Raw genomic sequence first — 25,000 nt, 5'->3', positions numbered from 1 at the left:
CTCTTGACTAAACCTGTAAACGAGGAGCCCACAGGGTTATTTTTAGAAGCTACCCGCGCCGTCTAGGCCTTTGACGCTCACATGCTGACGTTATCTAAGTGTCTCGCTTCCTAAGACTACTGGCTCGTTGCGGTAAGGTCGGCGGTTCGAGACGAGACGCTACAGAAGATTGACCTCCATGTCCTCCGCTACGTCGCCAGTCGAGGCAGCACAGACAAAACTTTCTTTAGAAAGGCAGTCAAAATTGATTTACATTTGTTTCCATTCTTCTCATTTCACTGAAGACTTAACCGAAGCCCCAACTCATCCCAGATATTCAGAGTTGGGACTCAAACTACAGCCGAGATAAGGGCTTTAGTCAGTAAACGGATACGAGCAAAACTGATTTTGACCGTTTTCACAATCTGTAAAGAACCGCTTCTGTATATGTTAAAAAGAGGTACTTGCTTGACCTCTGTGTGTGAGCGAGAGCATCTGCGTGCATGGGCTTACATCGAGAAGCGTGTCTGGGTGTGTACGTGAGAATGCGTGTGCATGATCTTTTGCTTGCAGTCCATGAGCAGGCTTTGCGAGACAGAGCACTTGCAAATCTGCCCTGCATGGCTGACTTTCGGAGCGGTGCCGCTGGGTTCTGCTATCTTCCTGACTCACCTGCCATATCTTTGTACACACCCTGAACTAAGACAGGACCACAGTCCCTCACAGTGTCCCAGAGGAGTGACACAAATGCCAGCAGGAGGTGCAGCAAGGAGCACGGAGGAGGAGAAAGGGGGGTGTTCAGGGAGAACAGCCCCTCTCTCTCTCTCTCTCTCTCTCTCTCTCTCTCTCTCTCTCTCTCTCTCTCATGACTCTACATTCTACAATCCATACGACTGACTCAGAGATGAAACCCCCTCCTGACCACTTTAGCAGCAGGTCTAGATCTCTGATCTAGAACATGAAGTAATGTGAGGGTCCCAGTTCTCCCAGTGAGTTTAGGCGAGGTAGATGGGGCGCAGTGAAGCGAGCGTTGGGATTCACATCCAGGCAGTGTCTCCTTCTCTCACCCCCACACAGGCCCCTTCTGTCTAACCTTATAGTTCCCACTCTTTTTAGAAACTGGATGTGTGTGTGTGTGTGTGTGTGTGTGTGTGTGTGTTACACCTTCTACTGCCTTTTCTTTCTCCTCTTCCTCGGATGGACGCCTTCATCTCTCTTAAGCTCATAAATGATAGCGTAGTGTGTGCTCGGACTGTACCAACTATAGCTCAGACTTGCTTTCCTGCCTTTCAACATGAATTTGTGCCAATGTGGTGTCTGTGTCTGTGTCTGTGTCTGTGTGTGTGTGTGTGTGTGTGTGTGTGTGTGCTTTCAGAGCAGTTAGTTCCCCAGGACTGTCAGGCTGGGCTGGATGACTGGGGTGGAGCTGGCCTGCTTGCTCACAAGCCTAATGGGCAGTCTGGTCACAGGCCTGATGGGCAGTCAGAGCAGCTGTTGTGAGATGGGTGCTTGCTCTAGCTTAAATCAAGGTGTCATGTTCGCTTTGCCTCAAATCAACAAACACGCATGCACGCACAGGCTCAGTAATGGCCAGCTCAGTAATGGCACTTTGTATTTCCTCCATGTAGAGCTGACGGATGGTTTCCGCCCTCTTATCTCTCATCTTCAATAATATTTTGCATTTATCACAAATGTACGCTCTAGTAATGCTTTAACACTAAATTGTTTGAGTCAAGCTACGCATCTCTAAATGACAGATCAGTGCCTTGTGATGTGCTTGTATTAGAAAAGCTGCCACTCAATGTGCTTTGACTCTTGAACTTTGTATTGAAAGCAAATGGTGAACATCCCGCAAACAAACATTGCCCTGTTGCACCAGGCCTCGCAGTCTGAACCAGGCTCAGCAGTACACAAAACATGCTGGGCGTCTATTGTGAAAAGAAACGGAACAGTCTTGAGGAACAGCTTTTGAGTTCATTTTTCTCAAAATTAAATATGCATGCAATCACTTTTTTCTCTCTTTGTATATTATCCCCCCCCCCCCCCCACACACACACACTCACACTCACACGTATGCACTCACAGATGTTCATCTGCAGTAGCTCCTCAGATAAACACTAGAGGGCGAACATCACTGGCCGGAACATTTGTTAGGTCATCTCGTTTATGAGCAGTGAAAAATGGTGCCAGCAACGTAAATTAAGAATAAACTTAGTGAGTGGGTGTTTGTGAGCTTCCTCTTGATGTGTTAAAACTGCTGCTGATACCCCCAATGTTGTGCAGTTCAACAAGGAAATTCTGTTTCACGCTCCATTCACACGCACGCATACACACACCCGACAACACCGTGTGGGCTGCAGCCCGTTTCGAGCCGATGTTTGTGATGTGTGTGTTCCTCCTCCGTGCTGTAATGAGTTGAAGAATGATAGTCTAAATTAGCCCCACTGCTATTTGTTGACTTTCAGGCCACTGTTTGCCGTGTTGGCCTTTGCTCATTTATTTCTCGTATGTGACTCCATCCCCAGTCAGTCACTTTAAAAGTCATGCCAGAGGAGTGTTTCAGAAAGCACTGCGTAAACCCGACTGGCCACGTCGATTCAGTGCGCTTTTTAAAGCTCGCTCGCGGTGTGCTAATTCTCACTAACTGATAAGCGTCTACTCTCCATCTTCCTCTGTAAGTGGTTTTGGTGATGATGGAGCAGGAATGGCGATCAGTGACTTGGGCTGTGCTGAGATCAGCGTTTTTTTAGGTTTTTTTTTTTTTTTTTTTTTAAATAAGAGTGCAAGCTCTGCTGCTACGTTAATAGAGTGTAGCGGGCGCCGTTTAATATTCCGCTCCAGGCCGCGGCCGTCCTCTGAGGTTGCCTGTCTGAAACTCTTTGTGCCGAGCTCCTGACGCTAACAGGGTGTGGGAACAGTAATCGCAGAGGAAGGCTAATGAATCACTCTTTCCTCTTAGAGGGGCCATACACACACACACAAACGCACGCGAAGGCTCTGAATATTTCTTTCTTTCTTTTTTGTTTTCTCCATATGTTGTTATTCAATTCACAAAACTTCTACAGATTTACATCTTGGGTCAGAAAAAGGACCCACAAAACGGCACGCTATTTTTCAAGGCTTTCAGAGAGTGGACACCAGTAATTGCCCCCACTTACACTAATTAAGCACTCAGAGACAGAGAGAGAGAGACGGAGAGAGAGAGACTGACTAGTCAGTCGGTTAGTGGGTCTGAACTGAATAGCTGAGCACAGGAAGGGATCTCTTCAGGAGTTTAAAAGCAGTTTGAGCTTTCAGGACCCATTACCATTACAGGAAATGATTGCTAATTGCACCAAAGTACTGGCAAATGATCTGGTACAAGAACGGAAAACAGAGACCTCAGACCTCAGAAAGGGTCAGATGGAGTTCAGCACACAGGATCTACTCTCCTGAGCTCCCTCGAGTTCCAGAATCCTCTTAAATTAACATGCATCATGGCTGTGTGTGTGTGGGGTGTGTGCAGGTAGCTCCACAAACACACCAAGTGTTAGTAATACGTTAGGTTAACCTTTTCAGAGATTTCCAGTGAACTGGTCCTGCTGAATAACGTGCAAAATGTTCGCTCCAGACGCCAGAGTTTCAGATGCAACTGCTTTTTGCACATTTACCTGACAGTTTTATCCAAAGCAACTTACAATTATGACTGAGTACAACTAGAGCAATTGAGAGCTAAGGGCCTTGCTCAGGGGCCCAACAGTGGTGACGCTTGAACCAGCAACCTTCCAATTACAAGTCAAGTAAGTACCTTAACCACTGAGCTACCACTGCCCCAGTTACAAACATTCACAAGTAGAACTGCAATTTATGGGAAGAATATGATACAGACGTCCCATTATTTTAATAATGTACATACTTTGAATAATCATTCAAAAGTGTTCTGTTTAGTGTGACCTAACAACATAGATTTAAAACACATTGCGTTCAGTCTATACAAGAATACATTCAGTACGTTTACAGTGGAAAGCTGCCATATTAAAACAAGCTGCCATCCAAACATACTAAAAAGTACTGAACTGAAATAACAGCTACAATATTTAGTGTCCAGTAGTCTGTTAACACACCGAAGCCGTTAACTCAACACTGGAAACTTGTACTGTAGTGTTGCCTTAGGAAAGGTGTAACGTTAACCTTTTACTCCACTCCAGAAACCAAAGAACATTTCGGCTGCGGCAATGAACAGTATTAATCAACTGCTGTATCTTAACGGGCACCTCTCCCTTTATGTAAGAAACACTGAAATTGAAATTCAGTTATTTTTGGTCAATAACAGGACAATGAGGAACTCCAGACTTAACAATGTGTCATCCATCCTCTCATCCAAAAATATCCCTGATTTCATTGTGAGCTTCATAAAAACATTCATATGTATAACCACAGGCTTCCCTCTTTTTTTTCCTACATTTCCTTAATGCTCTCAGTGCATGTTCCCTTCTCCACAGCTTCTCTATGACCCTCCACCAGACACGAATATATATAGGCAGCTTCTCCACAGGCGATGCACTGGTTTGCAAGTGTATCTCTGAGTGCTACCAGACTTTTTTTTTTTTTTTAAATCTCAAATACGTCACAAAACAAGTGCAAGTTTTCTCTCTGCTGTGTTGCTCCTTGACATGCCTGAGGTGATGCCTGGGAGCTTCTGCCTTTTGGCTTAAGGCCTCTTTGTGTGTCCTCCATACCCCCTGGCCTGGCTGTATGTTGTGAGTGAGTTTTATGTTGTTTGTGTGTTTTACGTCAGTTCGGTATGACTCCTGGGGTCTCTTCTTCTGGGCTTCATTCTGCCTGAATGGCTCGATACTGGGGCTGAGTGGCATCGGTGGTTTTCGGCAGTTGAGACGGGTTGGTGCGTAGCTGTCTCCATGATGGTGGCGGAGCGGGGGAGTAACCATTCTCCTGATTACCCAGTGGTGCTGCGTGGTATGCTTGTAGAGGTTTTGCTGTATTTTCTGCTTCCTTCCCCAGTCCGTTCACCATGGCTACAGCATGGCCGTTCTCTCCATTGGCTTCGTTGGGATACCATGGGATACTGGCAAAGAACACTTAAACAAAGATTTTAAGCCATTTAAATACATTTTTAAGTCAGACATTATTGTCTCAGGGGTGGTCGATTTAAATCATCCTTCTGGATGGCTGGGACCGTAATGGCAGAGACCACTTTGAGTTTAGTCACTTCCATGCAATATTAAAGTAGTCACCCACATGAATAGGCCTTTGCTGGAATGTTGTCCTGGTGTCTCTGCTATAGGGTTAGTCAACAGGGGGTCCACACCTGCACAGGTGTGGCAGTGTTCTGCTTTGTGTCTGGTTTGAACTGCGAATCCTGGTCACCATACTGACCACTTATCATATAAGTTCTAGCTCTGTACGATTCCTTGGTGGTCAACATGTAGAGAGTTGAGAATTGTCTCGTGGGACAGAGGGGTATGGGAACAGCCATTCTTTGTCCTCTCATCAAGAGGTCTCCCATTCCAGACAAGTTCAGTTGTTGAGGCCAGTATGGTACAAACGGGAGGTAGGCACGATTTTTGCCACCGCCCATTTTTCGCAGTTTCAGGTTGAATCTGCTTCATGTTCATCTGCTATTTATCACTGCCTGCAGACACTTTACATCCGCAACTTGTTCTTTTTCTGCCTGAGTGAAGGTGTGTTTCTCTGGAATTTAAGATAAGGCATCCGCCGTAATTAATTGCTTAGCAGGCACAAAAGCATTCTCAGCTGATAAGTCGAGTAGCCTCAGCCTGAGCACAGTATTCAGGGGCTTATCAAGGGATTCGGGACATGAAGAGCCTTCGTCCCACACCAGCCTGGGCTGCTGCTAGTATTTCAAGCAGTCCATAGCATTTCTCTTCCTCACCTCTGACAGACGCCTACAGAAGAGCGTGATTGGTTGGCGGTCACCGCCATCCAACGTTTTCTCCATCGCCGTTGCTCCAAGTCCAGTGGGCGATGTGTCTGCTGCCATGCAGGCATGTTACGGTGCATGAGTAGTGGGCTAACACTACTCTACACTCACTACACTAGTAGTGAGCAGAGTTCACTTTTCCGCCTCTGAAGAGTCTCTCCCTGCGGCACGCTCCCCAGAACCCTCAGCTGTTCTCCGAGCCTTTCAGTGGGTGGGTGAATGATGCAAGATGAGGTAAGAACCTCCCTAGGTACTTAGCCATGCCCATCAATCTTCAGATGTCCGCGACACATGGAGGTTTTGGCATTTCCACTATACCTGTGACCTTGTCTGGCTGTGGGATGACCCCTTGGGAGGTGAACCATAGCCCACGGACATTATGTTGTCTTTGCCAAAGTCCCATTCATTATTCCCTGTCAAACCTGCGTCAACCTGCTTCAACTTGAAAGGTGCTTTGCATACACTGCAGTGTCATCGGCACAGCAAGTGACACCCTCACCTCCTTGGACTATGTTTTCAAAAGTGTCATGCATCACTGGAAACGTTCTAGGGCTGAGGATATTTCAAATGTCTTTTGAGTCCAAGTAGGGCAGTTAAGGTGGTCGAGAGAGCACTGTCTTCTGTCAGTAGGATCTGCCAAAAGTCCACTGTGGCATTCAGCCTGGTAAAAGCTTCAGCTCCTGAGATCAATGCCACTTTGTAAAGACCAATTTGCTCCTTGTGGCTTGGGCACAAAGGCCAATCCTGTGTGGCCATTGGCTATCACACTTGTAGCATCCTTGCATTCTAGGCCAGCTATTATTTGATCTCCCAGTAGGAGCTCAGTTCTCTGGGGGAAGATGGAACGTATGACACTGCTCTCAGCTCCAGTTCGATTTTGTAGGGCTCTTTTAACTTCTCTAATCAATTGAATTGGAAAGCTGGCAATAACTCTCGCAGTTTATCTAAGACTGTGTGAACATATGCAGACATTCAGTGACTGGGTGCCTTAGCAGTGGCTTTTGATGGTCCATATACTGTGTAGGTGTCTTGCTCATCTGTTTTGATTTAGATTCCTAATTTTCCCATTCACATCTAGAATGTGGTTTTCCAGCCCATGATCTTTGCGGGTTGTCTGTAGTGCCCTTTGTGTTGCTGACCCAAAGCCGGAGCATGGAATTTCAGTGTCCGCTGGGCCACTATCTAAACTGAACTTAATGTTCTCTCCATTTAAACTGAGTAATTCATTCCATTCACTGTTTCCAGGCTAATGAGGAAGACAACATCCTCTACCTGTCATTCCATATGCTCTGATATGGAGCTGACCTCTGGCTGCTTTGCATTTCTTTTCATAATGACCTCATTGGTCACTTTCGAGACACTGCCTCATACACAGAGAGGTCTTTCCACTGATGTCTATTGTCAATTCCACCTCTCCCACATGCTGTGGGTTATTTGTTATCTGATTATTCTTTTTTTTCTGTGTGTGATGTGATTTTGAGCTTTTTTCATCTCTTTTTAGCTTGAATTGCTTTAAGACTTTCTGTTGTGCAGCCATGCAAAATATTGCATTGAATACAGTTATTTTTTCAGATTCATTCTGCCTCCCCTTATCCATATTTTCCTAGCATGAAGTCAGGATCACGTTGTAAATGTTACGACAGTTTTGCATTGCAAGGGCTAATGACTTTCCTGTCTCTGATCAATTCTACTCTTTGAGGTCTGAATAAAAAGTAATCTGCCAGAGTGTGGGTGGCAGAAATAAATGACTTTATAATATTCACAAGCTCTTGCAAGTGTCTATTTAAATGTGCACGATTAAAGATACAATTTTTCTTGCTTACAAAAGGTGCTTCCGAAAAGCTCCTACTATGAGAAGAGACAATTACTTCTGTTCTTCTGTTAAGGCTATTTGTCTTAGTCAGGTTAGCGTTTAGCTGCTTAGCTCATTAGCCATTAATCACAAAATCTGGTTACTTACAGATGTACAGACTGCTGATCCTCCAAGCTCCATCAAACAACCCGATGTTTTTCTTAAATCATTCAAAGACAAAACTAGCAATACGAATCAACATCAGCACCTGATAGTGACTATGTCTGCCTTCTCTCTCCCTGATTATTACGCAAGTCAGTATTATGATCTGATCATCATTTCTATGCATATTATCCAACTGTTATCCATAAAAATGTGAATGCTAAATGGGTATAATTATTTTCAAGTGAAGTTTAATTTTTTTAAATGAGGGAGGGTATAGCGTAAAGTGATTAAGACCACGTGTAAGCCATGCGTAATTATTCGGTAGCTTCAATATTTCAGGAAAATGGGCCAAAAAAAGAGATATAACTGAAAATGAAAAGTCAAAACTATACTGCCTATTACAGCGTGCAGCACAATGCATATTGAAAAAATTATTAATGCATGACCATCGGACAAACGCTTTGTTATGAAAATTGGTGAGGGTCAAAATGTGTGGAGAAGAAAAAGCGCAAGTTGCTTTAAGAAGAATTAAATGTATTCAGCACTAGGAACCTGTTAGCTTCCAGTGCTACCAACTTTCCAGGAATGTCTAGAAGTACAAGGTGTCAAGTGCTCAGAGACATGGCTAGGTGAGGAAGGCTGAAACCTAATCACCACTGAAAATGTACAAGCTGAAGTGTTATGCCTGGGCCAAGAAACACCCGAAGACCATTTTCTCAAAGGTGTTACGATGGAATGAAATGCACTCTAGATGGATGAAATGGTTTGGCCTTTGGGTGGATAACTAACAGACTCTCACAGGTGTAGGAGGAATACTGCCATTGGCTGCTATCATTTAATGATGAGCTAGTTGGAAGTTTTCAGCTTGAAGGTCAACTTCACAACCTACCACCAGTTCTTCAAACAGTTCTTCTACCACACATTCTTTAGTTCTTCTACTACTTCTTCTACTTCCAGTTCTACTACACATTCTTCAAACAGTGGTTCAGGAAGAAGCAACATTCACGAAGATCATGATCCTCATGCTGGACAATGATCCCTTGCATACATTAAGGTACAGCCATTTGAATTTGGACCACTGCTTGTCTAGCTGGCAAAGGCATTAAAGAGCACAGAATGATGATTTGGCCCTGTTTCTCACTTGACTTAAGTCCTATTGAGAACTTCTGGGCCACACCCAAGCATGAGATTTATATTCAGGGAAGACAGATCACCTCTTTGAAGAGCATTTGGTAGGCTGTGGTGGCTGCATCAGCAAAACTTCATTGTAAACACATCAAGAAATTGAGATTCATTGAGATTCCTGGCCATTATTTAAAAGGAGGGTGGCTGTTCATCACTGAATAGTTTTAAAAAGCCAAAATGTTGTTAATTGTTATTTTGCTGTTTGTTATACTTTAAGCTGCCGAAAAGCTGTGCGTACTAATTTTCCCTGTGAAAGAAAAATCTAATTTTTTCTTTGTTAAACATTCTGTTGGGATGTGAAAAATGTAGGATCAGCTGAGATCATTGTATTTGTCCACCAACAAAATGGATGTGAGAAATACCAGTTGCCTAATTGTACATGCAGTGTAATAGCCAAATTGAATCCATCTACCTGTAAACATCTCCCTCCTTCTATACCTCTCTTAGTGCCTCTCAGTCATGGCTGTTTTTATCTGTTATATCATTAAACTTCAACTTCTGCCGTCCATTGGTCTTGATACTACCATTGGCCTTAATTGGTTTGAAGGCTTATTCATGTATTGTGTAATATCTGTTCTTTTCTATGAAGCACTTTTTAATCTTTGATTACAAAAAAATCTATATAAATAAAATCTGTTATTCTCTTAGATCTTTGGTTGCTCTTTGATTGGTAAAAAACATTTTCTTCCATCTTTGTAACATTTCCCACCTTTGCTTCATGCATATCCTACCATCCTAATCATTATATTTCTGTCTTTATAGGCATACCTGACAATCTTACGTCTTCAATACATTCAAAACTCAGCTGCTAGAATTCTCTCATTCTAAACATTATGCACACATCACCCTTGTCTTCTGTCAGTTACAGTGGCTACCTGTCTCACTGTGCATCCAGATTAAAGTCCTAATCCTTGGGATTCTGTAAATTATCTGATGGGTCTGTAGCCAGTTTCTTTTTAGTTTGTGATCCCTTGTCATATTACGTGTTTGGAAAGATTAAAACAAGGAGAGAGTTATGTAGGCAACCATGTAATTAACCACTTGAAACCAGAGTAACCCCTTCTTTAACATTCCAATAATTCCATGTTCTTAAAATATAACATTCCAACAACGTTTTATCTTTAAATGACACGAGACAGAAAATTGTTGAATTACATTTATCTTATTGTTTGAAGACTCTGTAGTATCATTAAATGAAAATTTTCATAGGATTAGGAGGGTTAATGTGGGAAGAAGTCCATTTAGACTCTTCCTGTATTGATTTGCTGGTCTGCTCCTTCCTGATTGTCTCTGCTCTGTCCCCACCTTGGCATGTCCCATTAATTAGCACTCACACCTGTTCCTTAGAGTCTCATGACTTTTGCCATTCCCAGATATATGTGTCACACTGGCTCGAGAGGGCACCACCTCTGGCCATCAGAGGTTGGGATCACCGGAATACTGAGCACCCTCCTCCTTGTCTGTCATCCTAGCCTTCACCTGTAAGCAGTCACTTCACTGGAGGAAACGTATTTAAGACACCCCAGTTGTGAAGTCTTGCCACTATTTAGTTTGCAGTCCTCAGCGTTCCCGTGTCTGTATTTTGATGCCTAGTTCTTGACCCTGTTTCCATTTATTCACCACAAGATTGGACTGTCATCTTCGCTTTGTTTGCCTGGCCACTTTTGATGATCTGAAATATTGACCCATTATTGCACACACACCCACAATTATTGATTTATTGTTTCGGTTTGCTCTGGTTTTCCTTGTCCCAGGTAATTTATCTTATCCGGGTGTTCGACCCCGTTACTTTGTGGCGTCTGACTGTGATTATGGATCACCGTGTGCTGTATCTGTTGACCTCTACTGTATGTGTTGGTATTTTGGAAACATAGTTTGCACCTATGTTTACAGGACTCAGACACTAAAACCTTGCAGTTATATGCAGTTACATATATCTCTTTGGTGTTTATACAAATATACATACACACACGCATACACAATCTTGAAATGCCGTGTTTCCCCGTTAGCAGGGAAGCATCATATCTAGAAGCTCAGCTTTGGTCTGTAGTAAAAGTAAACATAGCTGAATAAAAGCTGCATGTTTTTACAAGCTGGCAGTCATGCACTTATGGTCCCAAGGTTTGCGTGGCATTATGTCATGTGTCTAAAGTGAAAACGTTTAAGGTTCTTTCACAAATGAAAGACACCTTTTATAGACACGTTACCTTAAATGCCAGACATCCTTTCTTGTAACTCTTTCCTATAAAAATAAATGTGATATACAATGACAGCCACACACAACCTGACCGTGGGTTTCAGCTGGTTTACTCCTTCAGGTTCCCTTTTATTTTGGCGGAGAAAGATCCAGCCAGGGTTGGCCGGCATTTAGGTCCGATACGCGTGGACTTTCACTCAAGCCCTGAGAGATTAGATTTGAAATATAATTCACTGGTATGTTGAGCATTTTGGCCGGTGCAGTGATGTAGATGATCGTGGATGGGCAGGTGATTTTATTGGAGTTCACCCTTCCCCAGTCTGATGAGAAATTCAATCAAGTCCTGTTGACATTTTGAGCTCATTCCAATTGGGTAGACAAGACCCAAGCAAAGAGGAAGAAAGGCAACTGTAGCAGGGAGAGAGAGAGAGAGAGAGAGAGAGAGGGAGAGAGAGAGGGAGAGAGAGAGAGAGAGAGAGAGAGAGAGAGAGAGAGAGAGGGAGAGGGAGAGGGAGAGAGAGAGAGATGGGGCAGAGGGGAAGAGACATGGGGAAAGAGAGACACGGGGGAGATACGGGGATAGAGAGAGTCGGGCTGAGAGAGAGAGAGAGAGAGAGAGAGATGGGGCAGAGGGGAAGAGACATGGGGAGATACGGGGGGAGAGAGAGACACGGGGGAGATACGGGGGGAGAGAGAGACACGGGGGAGATACGGGGGGAGAGAGAGACACGGGGGAGATACGGGGGGAGAGAGACACGGGGGAGATACGGGGGAGATACGGGGGAGAGAGACATGGGGAGATACAGGGAGACACGGGGGAGAGAGACATGGGGAGATACAGGGAGACATGGGGGAGAGAGACATGGGGGAAGGGGGAAGAGACATGGGGGAGAAGAGGAAGATTGAGAAGGAGAGAAGGGGAAAGGTAGGTCTGGTCTGTCCAGGCCCTTTATCCTGACTGCACGGTTCCAGTACATGAGCTATGGAAGTTTGGGGAAGGCTGCTGTTCAAATCCCCACAGTATTCACCGTACTTCTGAGGAGGAAATGTGCTCTGAATAGGAAAGCAAGTTCCAGTTTCATCAGTGGAGTGTGTTGGCCTTTTGTAGTACAGACTCCTAAAAATGACAGGATCAGCCAAGCACACACCCACCTGCTCCGTCAGGAAATCAACTATGCGCACATACATGCCACACTGAACACTGCACAGTGCTACTCTAGGGCAGCACCAAATATAAGTGGCCATTGTGAGCAAGGGAATGGTACGTGGTTAGTGCGAATTAAGGTGGAATTAGTGTATTATTTCTCTAGATTCATATGCATTGCACAGGTGTGAGTAGACCTCCCGTGTGACTACTCCTGAGAGCTGCGTGACTCTAGTTCACGTTTCAGAACACGGGTGTGGACGCGTCCGAAGTTAAAAATAAAATCATTTCCAAATGTGCTCAGTGCTTTTCCACGGGGAGATCATTTTGTGTGCAAGGTGGCTTCTGTGGTCATTAGTGAGCACAGAGCAGCGTGTCGGTGTCCTGGCGGATACAGCCGGACCATTAGCTGCTCCCATGCTCCTGCCGTGGAGTAGGCTCGCCCCGGCAGGGTTTACGCTCGGATACAGCCTCGCTGCAGTAGGGCAGCAGGACTTTCCAGTGCTCAGGAGAACACTTTGGCCTGGATCGGCCTCTCTGAGCCCTGCTGACATTGCTACTAATGTAGGGAAAGTGTATTTCCTTCTCTAAAGTTAAAATAATAAACGTAAAAGTGGCCGTGGTAATACCTTCATGACCCTGACTACATGACTCAGCTTCAGGTGCTGGTAATTAAGGGACCGCAGAAGTTAACTCTGTCTGTTAGGATCTTAAATGTTACCATTAGAATGGAATGATGTATGGGATGTCAGAGTCTAAGATAATGATGTGTAAACTGGAATTTGGGATATATTTCATATGAGGATTTCTTAAAACTGTCCCGATTTTAAATAATGGATCAAAGATAAAGTATTTATGAATGAGAAGTGTCAACTGTGGGAAGTGCTGTATTATCTTTTGACAAATGATGGATTAAAAACAGTTAGGGGAGAGGATTTATCGAACCTGCCATGTTTGACAGGGCGCTCCATTTTCCACCGAATCATAAGTATGAACGTTAAATGTGTGCACACATCTGTCTCCATGGAAATAAATACATATACTATACTGTTTCATTAAAAAGACGAGAGAGAGACGGAGAAGGAAGTGCAGAGAGAGAGAGAAGCTCCTATCTTACTAAATCAGTGTTTCTCCATTGATTAAATTAAGGCATGCTCAGACTCTCTCAGAGGAAATGTCCTGTTTCTATTAAGAATACAGATGCCCCCTCCACACACACACACACACACACACACACACACACACACACTATGCCATGTGAAGTTTAGAGTTAGTTCTGCTGACCTGCTGACACAGTGGGGTGGGGGGTTCACACGTGCGTGCGTGCGTGCGTGCTGGAAGTGAGGTCTGCCACACATCAAATCTCAGCTCAAATCTCTGTTATCATTTGCTGAGACTCCTCATTCACACAGCTGACAAACATTACTGCAGTAGAGACAGTATGAGAGACGCAGAGTCAGAGAGACAGAGTCAGAGACAGAGAATCAGAGACGGAGAGAGTCAGTGACAGAGAATCAGAGAGTCAGAGTCAGTGACGGAGAGTCAGAGTCAGAGACGGAGAGTCAGAGTCAGAGACGGAGAGAGTCAGAGACGGAGAGAGTCAGAGACGGAGAATCAGAGACGGAGAATCAGAGAGTCAGTGACAGAGAGTCAGAGTCAGAGAGACAGAGTCAGTGACAGAGAATCAGAGACGGAGAGAGTCAGTGACAGAGAATCAGAGAGTCAGAGTCAGTGACAGAGAGTCAGAGTCAGAGACGGAGAGTCAGAGACGGAGAGTCAGAGACGGAGACGGAGAGTCAGAGTCAGAGACGGAGAATCAGAGAGTCAGAGTCAGTGACAGAGAGTCAGAGTCAGAGAGACAGAGTCAGTGACAGAGAATCAGAGACGGAGAGAGTCAGTGACAGAGAGTCAGAGTCAGGGCGAGATGGTGAGAGAAGGTGCTGAGAGTTGTTGATAAGAGGCCGGGGACGTCACCTGCATTTAAAAACACACCGTGGTACCACAGTCATTAACTCCGTCACTGAATCGTGGCTGATGCCTGCTGTAATTATAGTGTGTGATGGATCAGAGCACAAAGGGTGTGGGAAAAACACACATGGTTGCAAGGGAGAATGTGAACATCACAGGAAAGGATTTAGCACGTGTTGTGATCCCACTTGTCAGGATCATGAATTCACTGATTAAACCGAGCACAAAGTTAAGCACACAGAGAGCACCGCCAGAGACTGCCATCAGGAAGAGGAAACTGGGTTTTGTTTCGAAACCCAGCTGACGAAGCTCAGCATGCGTCGGAGCACGTCTGTGTGTTTGCGGCTTTAGTTGTGGGAATTGCACTCGTGTTGTGTCTGTCCATCATATTCCATCGGGTGAATCCCGCTGCCTCAAAAAAACGAATGCATTTGGATCTCAGTACAGGTTAGTGCAATAGGGAATTCTAGGTCATAGCTTACTACACATTATTTCAGCACAGGGATCTGACCGACTCGCTGAAGTCCCTCTTAGAATTTAGGTCGGAAACGCTTAAGGTTACCAGTGTTACCAAGAAGTGACATTTGCCAAGTGTCTGCGAATGTCACTTCTTCGTAATGGAAGCTTGGTGTTCAAAGCTTGACTCCATATCGCTAATAATGGGTGCGGATCTGATCCGCTTTTGCTCCATGAGAACCCACTGCAGTAAAAAGCACTAAACAACATTCTGGTTGGATCAAACCCCAAGAGGTTGTAGTTTTCCTCATGGGGAATATTGCGAGGGGGGCCGGGGCGGGGCAGAGAGGTAGAGTTGTGGTTGGGGCGGGGCAGAGAGGTGGAGTTATGGTTGGGGCAGGGAGAGGGTAGATTGTGTGTCATATATATTCAGTTCTGCCCTCATTTCCAAGCAAATTTGATTATTTATTGCTTTCATATTTATTTATGGACGAAGGTCAACCAGAGAGAGGACTGCAACCCAAAGAGCTGGTTTTGGGAAGATATACAGACTACAAACACACACACACGCGTGCGCGCACACGAACACACACACAGACATACACATAAGCACATCTGGAGGAATCCTCTTGTTTTGTGACTGTTTAAATTTAATCTTAGAGCAAATATGGGACAAATGTCTCTGTAGGAAAAACCATAAGGGTTCCACTGTACAAACAAAACTCTCTGCAGCAGGACATACAGAAGAATAGTGAACGTGTGTTGAGATGTGTGGATAGTGAATAAGGTATGTGTATGTGTGTATGTATGTGTGTGTGTGGGGGGGGGGGGATGTATTTAGCTGTTTGTGTCCAAATGTCCCCAGAATTTAATATTGTGGAGACATGTGGCCAGTCCCGAAGCGATATCTATCTATTTATTTATTTATTTATTACATAAAATGAAGCTTTTATTGGACAACCCCTTATAGATATTAATGTGTGTGTGTGTGTGTGTGTGTGTGTGTGTGTGTGTGTGTGTGTGTGTTTGTGTGTGTGTGTTTATAGATGATGTGACTATCGTCTGAATGTATTTTCCTGATGCTGTTTAATGATTCTGCCCCTTAGGCATCCTGTCCTGCCCAAACCACATAATGTGGACACACACGCAAACACACACGTATGTGCAGACACAAATGTGTGCACACACATGTGCATGCCCACACACACAAACATGCACTGACATGCATTCACAGAGAAGGAGATTAGTATTTGTGATTCAAGGCTCTGTGTATGTGGGTTTGCGTGTGTGTGTGTGTGGTCAGATTTAGCATTCAGATGGGACATCAGGACAAATTGATTTTCTCTTCTTTACAGCCTTGAGCAGGTTCCGATGCCATTCTCTGTGTGTCTTATCGCGTGTGTGTGTGTGAGTGTGATTGTGTGTGGGTTCTAATCTGAGCAATTGCAGTGATAATGTCATCACAGAGGCCAAATGTTTGTATGCTGATAATGTTTCTTAGTTTTAACAGTCCGCACACACACACAAGCGCGCGCACACACACACACACACACACACACACACACACCCTCACACACGCCTGCACACACTCACACACGAACATAGAGCTTGTGGGAATTCTTGTGGAAAATTGAATTGGCCAGCCAGGGACTGTCATCTAACTAATCACTTATTCTAGAAAAATGTAAATGGCGATACAGTAGCAGCTAATGTAGACGTGAACTGCGCTATCTCTAACCTCTGTGGTGTAGGAAACACCACTGCAAGCCATCTCGCTCTCCGAGCTATAGGACAGATCAGACTGATTCACTGCAGTCATGCGTAAAGCCTAAAACTTCTGAGAACCGAATTCTACATGTTTATAGCACTTATCATTGTTTAAGATAGACCTCATGTATTTTGCACTTCTAGGTATCAGCATTCATCCCTGTATTCTACAGTATTCTAGTTCATTGGTATGTTTAATTCTAACCTACTGTACTGTACTTGGATATATTCTATGAGTAAATGACAAAGCACTTTTGTAAGTCACTCTGGATAAGAGCGTCTGCTAAATGCCGTAAATGGAAATGGAAATGTACATTTAAAAAACCCAAAAAGTTTAGGCTGCGAGGGAGCAGGCCGCAATTCCAGCGGTGACCCGTGCAGAGAGGTTCACCGACAGGTGCACGCCGCTGATGTGCTGGCTGTTGTGCTCGCACTTCAAAGACACGAACGCGTGGACACTCTCCATATGGAGGGACACTGTAAGTGCTATCCGTCAAACAAAGTGCTATCAGTCTGGTGTGCTGTCTTGTTGTAGCCTGCAGGACTTTACTGACTATGAGAGAGATTTTTGTTTGTTTGTTTGTTTGCTTGCTTTTGATGATGACAGGATCACCTTGGGCATCAGCAAAAGCGTTCCTCAAAAGCTGGTAAATAATTGGATGTCCGACTGGGTTATGTGCTGTTTTCTGACTCACAGGGGCAGCACGATATATCGTTTGTCAACCACTACGATACTGGCTTCTGCAATACTGATATTTCTCATTTGCACACTGACAGGCCCCGTCATGCAAATGGACATGTGCTTGCACAATATGTGCATCCTTTACTTGGTGTAGTTTGCTACACACAGCCAATCAGGTTTAGTCCTGACTACTGGGAAAGACTGCTTCATTGTGAGACTCTCATATGCCGTGTTCCATATCAGCCATGCAGTGTTGCCGTTTAAAGCTGTTGACCGATCACTGATCTCACCCACAGAAAAACTGTTCATGCACTGTTGAAGTGGGCGGGGCATAGCTTTCCCTAGGCCATGGCTCCACCCTCCATCAGCCCCAAGTTTGTTACCGTTAAAGAGAGAGAGATGTGCAAGCAGTTATCTGGCACTTCCCAGCAGTTCACTTCTCCCATTAATGACCCACTGCTTCCCAGAAGCACAATTCCTCTAAGGAATGTACAGAGAATCATTATGTGACTGCTTAAGAGGCCATTTCTGTTTTTAGCAGTCTACACATTGGTGATGAACTACTGCTTAGTGCCAGAATATTAAAAGCAGAAATATGGCTCGGCTTCTGGGAAGGGATGCTGCTCGAAAGAGTGTTGATAAGTTTTGATGCTTTTGCTGGTAGCATTAAAAGTGTGTTTGCATTTTCTTGTCTGACTGTGTGTGTAGTGTGTGTGTGTGTGTGCCTGTTTGTGTGTTTGTATGTGTGTGTCTGTGTTTTCGTGTGTGTGTGTGTGCGTGCATGCGTGCATGCGTGCGCACGTGTGTGCGTGCGCATGCACACGTGCGTGTGTGTGTGCGTGTGTGTCTGTGTGTGTGTCTGTGTGTGTGCGCGTGTGTGCGTATGTGTGCGCGCGTGTGTGTGCGTTCATCTGAGCTTGGTAAATAATGTTCATCTTACTGTACACACACATCCAGAGCTCTGTTTGGTGGCACAGTAACTGCTTTTTTGGCAAAACCTACAACAATGACATTGTTCATGCAGTTTACAATGCAAAAGTTCGCAACTCTTGACCAATTGAGCCCTTGCAATGAAAAACCATTTTAAAAGTCCCTTTACTGTTTATCTGCATTCTACACAGTAAAAACAATAATATAAAGCATTATCGCAAGTTTTATTTTTAAATACCATATGAATGAATTAAGGTAAATCTGAATAAAGCATATTTAGCAATTTAATACAATTTTAACTTAAAAGTTAAACATTTTAAAATTTAACATATAAAATCAAAGCTAAAATAACTCAGGACACAAAGGGCATATGGCTGATATATAGTATGGTTTTCCATTACAAGGGCTCAATTGTCATTATAATGAAGTTCTGATGTGACATTATATTCCATTTCTGTTGCTATGTCCTGACACAAAATAACAATGCGTTTTTATGATAGAAAATATTCCTTAAAAAGATGCAAAAGCCGGAAACGTGTTGCTACCTGAATACTTAATCCCTTTTTTTCAGTATTTTTGCAGAGCTGCACTAAGAGCTGTAGGTCTGGCATGGCGAACATGTACCAGGGTAAAGCAGCTGTGATTTGAGCCAAGTGTTGCACTCTTGGTTCGGCTGAGTCAGAGCAAGCTTCTGTCCCCACACACACACTACAAACCACACCATCACCACATCAGATACACTACACACCACACCATTACCACATCATACCCCACACGCACACTACACACCACACCATCACCACATCATACCCCACACGCACACTACACACCACACCATCACCACATCATACCCCACACGCACACTACACACCACACCATCACCACATCATACCCCACACGCACACTACACACCACACCATCACCACATCAGATACCGCACACGCACACTACACACCACACCATCACCACATCAGATACCGCACACTACACACCACACCATCACCACATCATACCCCACACGCACACTACACACCACACCATCACCACATCATACCCCACACGCACACTACACGCCACACCATCACCACATCATACCCCACACGCACACTACACGCCACACCATCACCACATCAGATACCCCACACGCACACTACACCCCACACAAACTACACACCACACCATCACCACATCAGATACCGCACACGCACACTACACACCACACCGTCACCACGTCAGATACCCCACACACATCACACCACACCACATCAGCCAGAATCACAGCTGTTGCAGTGGATTTTAGCTAAAAAAAAACAAAAAACAAAAACAAAAAAAACTCCAGATCATGGCCTTGTCTGACCATGAAAACCTCTTTCCCATCACACGAAATCTTCTTTCTGACAGTTTGAATCTCTACCTGGATATGGTTGTCTTTATGTTTACATGAAACTTCATCAGGACTTCATCCAAACGGCATTACCTCTGTTTTAACCTGATAAGAAGTAAGAAGTGCCCAGCTACGTTTTCCTCTAGGACTAGGACTGTTGTGCTTACATCACTCAAGCTTTGCACTTTTAATCATTCCAGTGTGGCTCCTTTCCCCTCACATCCATTACTAATGCCGGAGCATCTGGCTTGATGAATCACTAAACAGCTCAACTCATCAGGCCGGGTATTTCTCCATCTAGCATGGTGGGTGGCTGTCAATACCATAGATTACACACTACTGCCCCGTGCGTGCGTGTGTGTGTGCGTGTGTGTGTGCGTGTGTGTGTGCGTGTGTGTGTGCGTGTGTGTGTGTGTACGTGCACATGCGTGTGTGTGTGTGTGTGTGTGTGTGTACATGTGTGTAGGCATGAATGGGAAGGGATTTGTATTTTCATTCAGGGAAAATCTGGATTTTTATGGCCTGCCCTCTGAAATGTACTGAATCTGGAATTCTGACTGTGGTGTAGCAGTTCTAGAATGTGTGTCATTTTATTTAATAAAAAGCCCATTGCAGTGATCTGTACATCACTCCAGTTTCAGTGTGGGAATGGTTTTGAACTGATACATCTCCACATGGCTGACCTTATCAACAGAGCCACAGTTCAGATACGTGTGTAACTGCACAGGTCACACTCTCAGATATACACAACAAAACTTAAACTGCACCGAGTCCTGACATATTAGAGCTCTGCTTGGAGCATTCACGAGTCTCCGCCAGCGATCGTTACACTACGACGAATTTCCGTTTACTGTGGACGTGAGGCGTAGTCAAGCGGTTTCGGCACTGAAAATGTCAGAGCTGTTTGCTGTTAAAGACGCTTTCGTTCTAATTAGCACACCAACAGTCCTGCCAGAGCCAGAACTGTAACTTGCGTCCCACATGTCTGTGCGGTGTATGTGCTTATTCATGCGTGTGCACGTATGTGCATGTGTACGTGCTCGCCTATACATGTACCCTGGCGAGTGTTGGCACGCGTTCCGCTAATCTTCCACTCGCCAGCCAGATGTACGCGTCCCCAGCAGATGACAGACGGTTCTTCTGAGGCGCTCCGGCTGTTGGATGTGTGACGTGTGTTCCTGATGTGCGGGGATGCAGGGAATCTCCGATTTCCATTTGCTTATATTTGACGGGTTGTTGAATGCGACTGTGTGTTTAAACGAAGTCGTTTTACAATGAGGATGAAATTAGCATTCACAGTTTACATGACTAGAACACCCCTGCACACACCAATATGACATACAGTCATACATATACATGTATATATAAATATTCGTTAACTCCATGGAAAGTAACGTATAATGTATAACAAACGAATAATGACCTTCCAGAATGCTAATTAGGGCTAAAGGCTGCAGTACAGCCAGTTCAGCATTTTGAAGGAGGTTCCTCTTCTTGAGAGGTTCCTATTCCAGTCAAGGACTGCATTGTAAACTCCTCTCACACCTCACATGCTCGTATAATTACCGGCCGTCAGGTGAGCTGATGAACCTGGAGGAAACTTTCCAGGCATGAAACTCGCTGGTGTTGCACTTTACAACAACGCAGACAAGCAGAAAAGTGCTGATGATGGAAGAGAATCACTAATCATCACGGGTGCGTGTGTGTGTGTGGTGTGGTGTGTGTGTGTGTGGTGTGGGTGTTGTGTGGTTGTGTGTGTGGTGTGGGGTGTGTGTGGTGTGGTTGTGTGTGGTGTGTGTGTGTGTGTGTGGTGTGGTTGGGTGTGTGTGTGTGGTGTGGTTGGGTGTGTGTGTGTGTGTGTGGTGTGGTGTGGGGTGTGTGGTGTGGTGTGGGGTGTGTGTGTGTGGTGTGGTTGGGTGTGTGTGTGTGGTGTGGTTGGGTGTGTGTGTGTGGTTGGGTGTGGGGTGTGTGTGTGTGGGTGTGGGGTGTGTGTGTGTGTGTGTGTGGTTGTGTGTGTGGTTGGGTGTGTGTGTAGTGTGAGGGGTGTGTGTGTGTGGTTGGGTGTGTGTGTAGTGTGAGGGGTGTGGTGTGGGGTGTGTGTGTGTGTGAGTGGTGTGGGGGTGTGTGTGTGGGTGTGTGTGTGGTGTGTGTGTGTGGGGGGGGGTGTGGGTGTGTGTGTGGTGTGTGTGTGTGGGGGGGAGTGTGTGGTTGGGTGTGTGTGTGGTGTGGGGGTGTGGGTGTGGGGTGTGTGTGTGTGGTGTGGGGGTGTGTGTGTGTGTGTGTGTGTGTGTGTGTGTGGGGGGGGGAGTGTGCATTGACTAAATGAGTGTCCTGTGTTTCGTGTCATAAAGAGGTGGGACAGGAGTTACTAAAGTGTTAAAGTGTCCTAACAAAATGATAAGATCACTGTGTTAATATCATTACATGAGAATTCAGCTCCAGTCATTGACCTGTTCAGCTTCTGCTGTCATGTATAAAAAGTACAAATTTTGCACAACCATATTTTAATACACCGCCCCTTTAAAAGTGTCTAATACAGCACCAACTGTGATTTAGCGTGTGTGCGCGTGCGCGTGTGCGTGTGCGTGTGCGTGTGGGAGAATGGTTTAGCATGTGGAAATCTGCCAGCTCTTGATGCTTGCTCTCCCGGTCTCTCTCTCGCGCGCTCTCTCTCTCTCTCTCTCTCTCTCGCTCTCTCCCTCTCTCTAATCCATTTGCGATGTTTCTTTCCACTGTGAAGAACGCCGACACGTTTGATGCATTAGTGCCAGGCACACCCCCCCACCCCCACCCCCTGCGAGCAGGTAAACGCTGACAGAGGGTCATGCGCTTTGAGGAGGAGTGTAACGACAGCTTGCTACGGCGCGTCTTATCCAGACTGTCTTCTCCAGAGCGGCTCAGTTGCTCAGTGCTGCACTTTAACCTCATCGCTCTTCTGATCTGGCTGAAGTTCGATCATGTTCTCCCTCTGAGTGTTTGTGTTTGTGTGTGTGTGTGTGTGTGTGTGTGTGTGTGTGTGTGTGTGTGTGTGTGTGTGTGTGTGTGTATGCATATGGGTATGGGGGTGGATGTGTGTACATGCGTGCGTAGGTGAGTGAGTGTACGTGCATGCTTGTGTGTGTGTGTGTGTGTGTGTGTGTGTGTGTGTGTATGCATATGGGTATGGGGGTGGATGTGTGTACATGCGTGCGTAGGTGAGTGAGTGTACGTGCATGCTTGTGTGTGTGTGTGTGTGTGTGTGTGTGTGTGTGTGTGTGTGTCTTCAATAATGGTCTGCAAGTTGCTTTGATCAAAGGCAGGAAGGCACACAGTGGAACACTGTAGGCTATAACTGCCTTAAGTCTCATATAAATCTCATACAAGTCTCATGTTTCCAATGCGGCAGTCTTACACAACGCCTTCATAGAGTTCTGTGAAGATGCTTTGGGAATAGTTTGACTGGCAGCAGGAATGAGACGGTGCTGTCTGTCTGCCGTCACCTGGTGTGTGAGCACGTTAGCGTTTCACCCTTTGACCGTTCGACCTTGATTTGAGGTCGTACGTTGTTTTTCTGTCTCCCTGACCTTGTTCGCTTCTTCTCCTGTCAGGGCCTCCCTTAAGGAAGCATAACCGCTGAGCAACTCAGGAAGTGACAAGTCCTAATCAGGAACCACGAATTAGAGAAAGCGGATGGGGAGGGTGTGTAATAGCACCTCGTTTGAAATTTGTCACGGTGCTTACCGAGCTTCTCCTGACTTTGCCCGAGGAACTGAAGGGAGGTCAGGAAACACATAAACACAGTTGCCAGACATAAACATTTATGCGCAGTTAAAATGCAAATGACCCTCCTCCCCCCCCTTTAAAACTCCACCCCTACCACCATGGCCCTTCCCTCTTTTCTTTGAATTTGCTCTTCTCTTCTGTGCTAGACCCCCTTAGTGGGAGGAGCGTCCTCTCCAGGCCAGGGGTCCAGCACCATCCAGGATGGAGATGAGACGGCAACCAGCCATTTACCAACTTCCACTCCATCAGTGTCCGATTGGGTCAAAACCAGGAGATAAATTCCCACTCAGAGCGATATACTGTATGCTGGAGGGCTTTTGAAAATCCAGGAGTTTGATCTCAGTAGACCTCATGAAGGAATAAGTATTGATTAGGCAGTATATCGTATCTGTCAAGCATTCTCTCTCTGTCTGTTCAGATGGCTTTAATTAACGCATTAACACAGACTTTGAAAGATTTAGTACACGTTAAATCACATATCAGGAAACGCTGCAGCTTGCAAGTTTTGTTTTTTTTAAATTCCTGTTCCAGCTGGAGCTTTCGGCCTGCAGCCATTGCTGAGAGCACGAAGTCGGAGGTTCCGTGGAGAGAACCTAACCACCTGTGCATCACAGGCACCTCCGTGCTGCCGTGGTTTTGTGGGGGTTTTTTTGAGTCTGCGCTGTTATTCCATCGTAAATCACTCGAGAGGATATTTTTTTTTACAATGTACTAAGGTTCCACACACCTGTTATAAGACTAATATCCACTGAACTACTTGGGGTTATGTGCTTTGTCTGAGGATATTAAATATATATAATATCAAAAGATATAAAAAGATATTAAAGATATAAAAAACAACCAAATCTGACTTGCCGAGTTAATTAACCCCTGATCTGATTTGTAGAAATTAGGCCTGTCAAATTATTACTTTTTCTGTTAAAATTAATTCAGTATCATAAAAGTTCACAAGAATAATTAACAGATCCAATTTGAAAGTTAATTTGTAGTAAATTAAATTCTGACATTGACTAGCATCAACATCAACATCAATTTAACTGCGGATATATACTAACATATTAACACGGTTGCAATTTAAGATGCCGTATAAAGACATAGACTTGTCTCTGGATTTCAGAGTGGAATATTCAGGAAGTCTAGAGAACAGAGAGGCAGAGGTGAAATGACGTGCCTCACACAAGACAGATTTTAGAGTTGTGTTTTGTTTTCAACATTCCGCCAATCAGTGTAGCTGCCAGCGAGAGTGATGTGTCAGGGGACCAGTGGCAGGCTGTATGTCATCGAATAAAGGCGTTGCCCATCGCTCGATTGGTCCAAAATGGCTTTTTTGACAGGCCGAGGAAGACAAACGCAGCCATGAATCTAGTGCGTCTGTCACTCAAGTGAGGGATGGGCTTCCCAGGCAGTTGGATAAAATACTCATCCGTTCGCCACATGTGTTCATGCCGGTGAAATCTCCCCTACCCTTCGCTACTATTCTCTTTCTGATCTAAGACTCGGTGTGGCTAATCTAAGACTCGGTGTGACTAATCTAAGACTCCGTAATGATCGATTTGGTCGAGTGGATGCCTAAAAACAGGCGCACACTTACTGTACAATCCGTGTAGGCTGACGGCAGAAGCCTCACCTGGTCTCAACGCCAGGTCCT

General features: G+C 45.0%; 1 protein-coding gene across 1 annotated transcript in view; it reads left to right on the top strand.

Moving 5' to 3' along the window:
• LOC113577913 (G patch domain-containing protein 8) overlaps nt 1-25,000 on the top strand; it is an 88,808-nt gene that overhangs the window by 1,343 nt on the left and 62,465 nt on the right. The window lies entirely within an intron of this gene.

The sequence above is a fragment of the Electrophorus electricus genome, chromosome 5 (assembly GCF_013358815.1).
Source record: "Electrophorus electricus isolate fEleEle1 chromosome 5, fEleEle1.pri, whole genome shotgun sequence".
Lineage (NCBI taxonomy): Eukaryota > Metazoa > Chordata > Actinopteri > Gymnotiformes > Gymnotidae > Electrophorus > Electrophorus electricus.
Note: the sequence above shows the minus strand (reverse complement) of the source record. Positions and strands in the feature narration are given on the sequence as shown.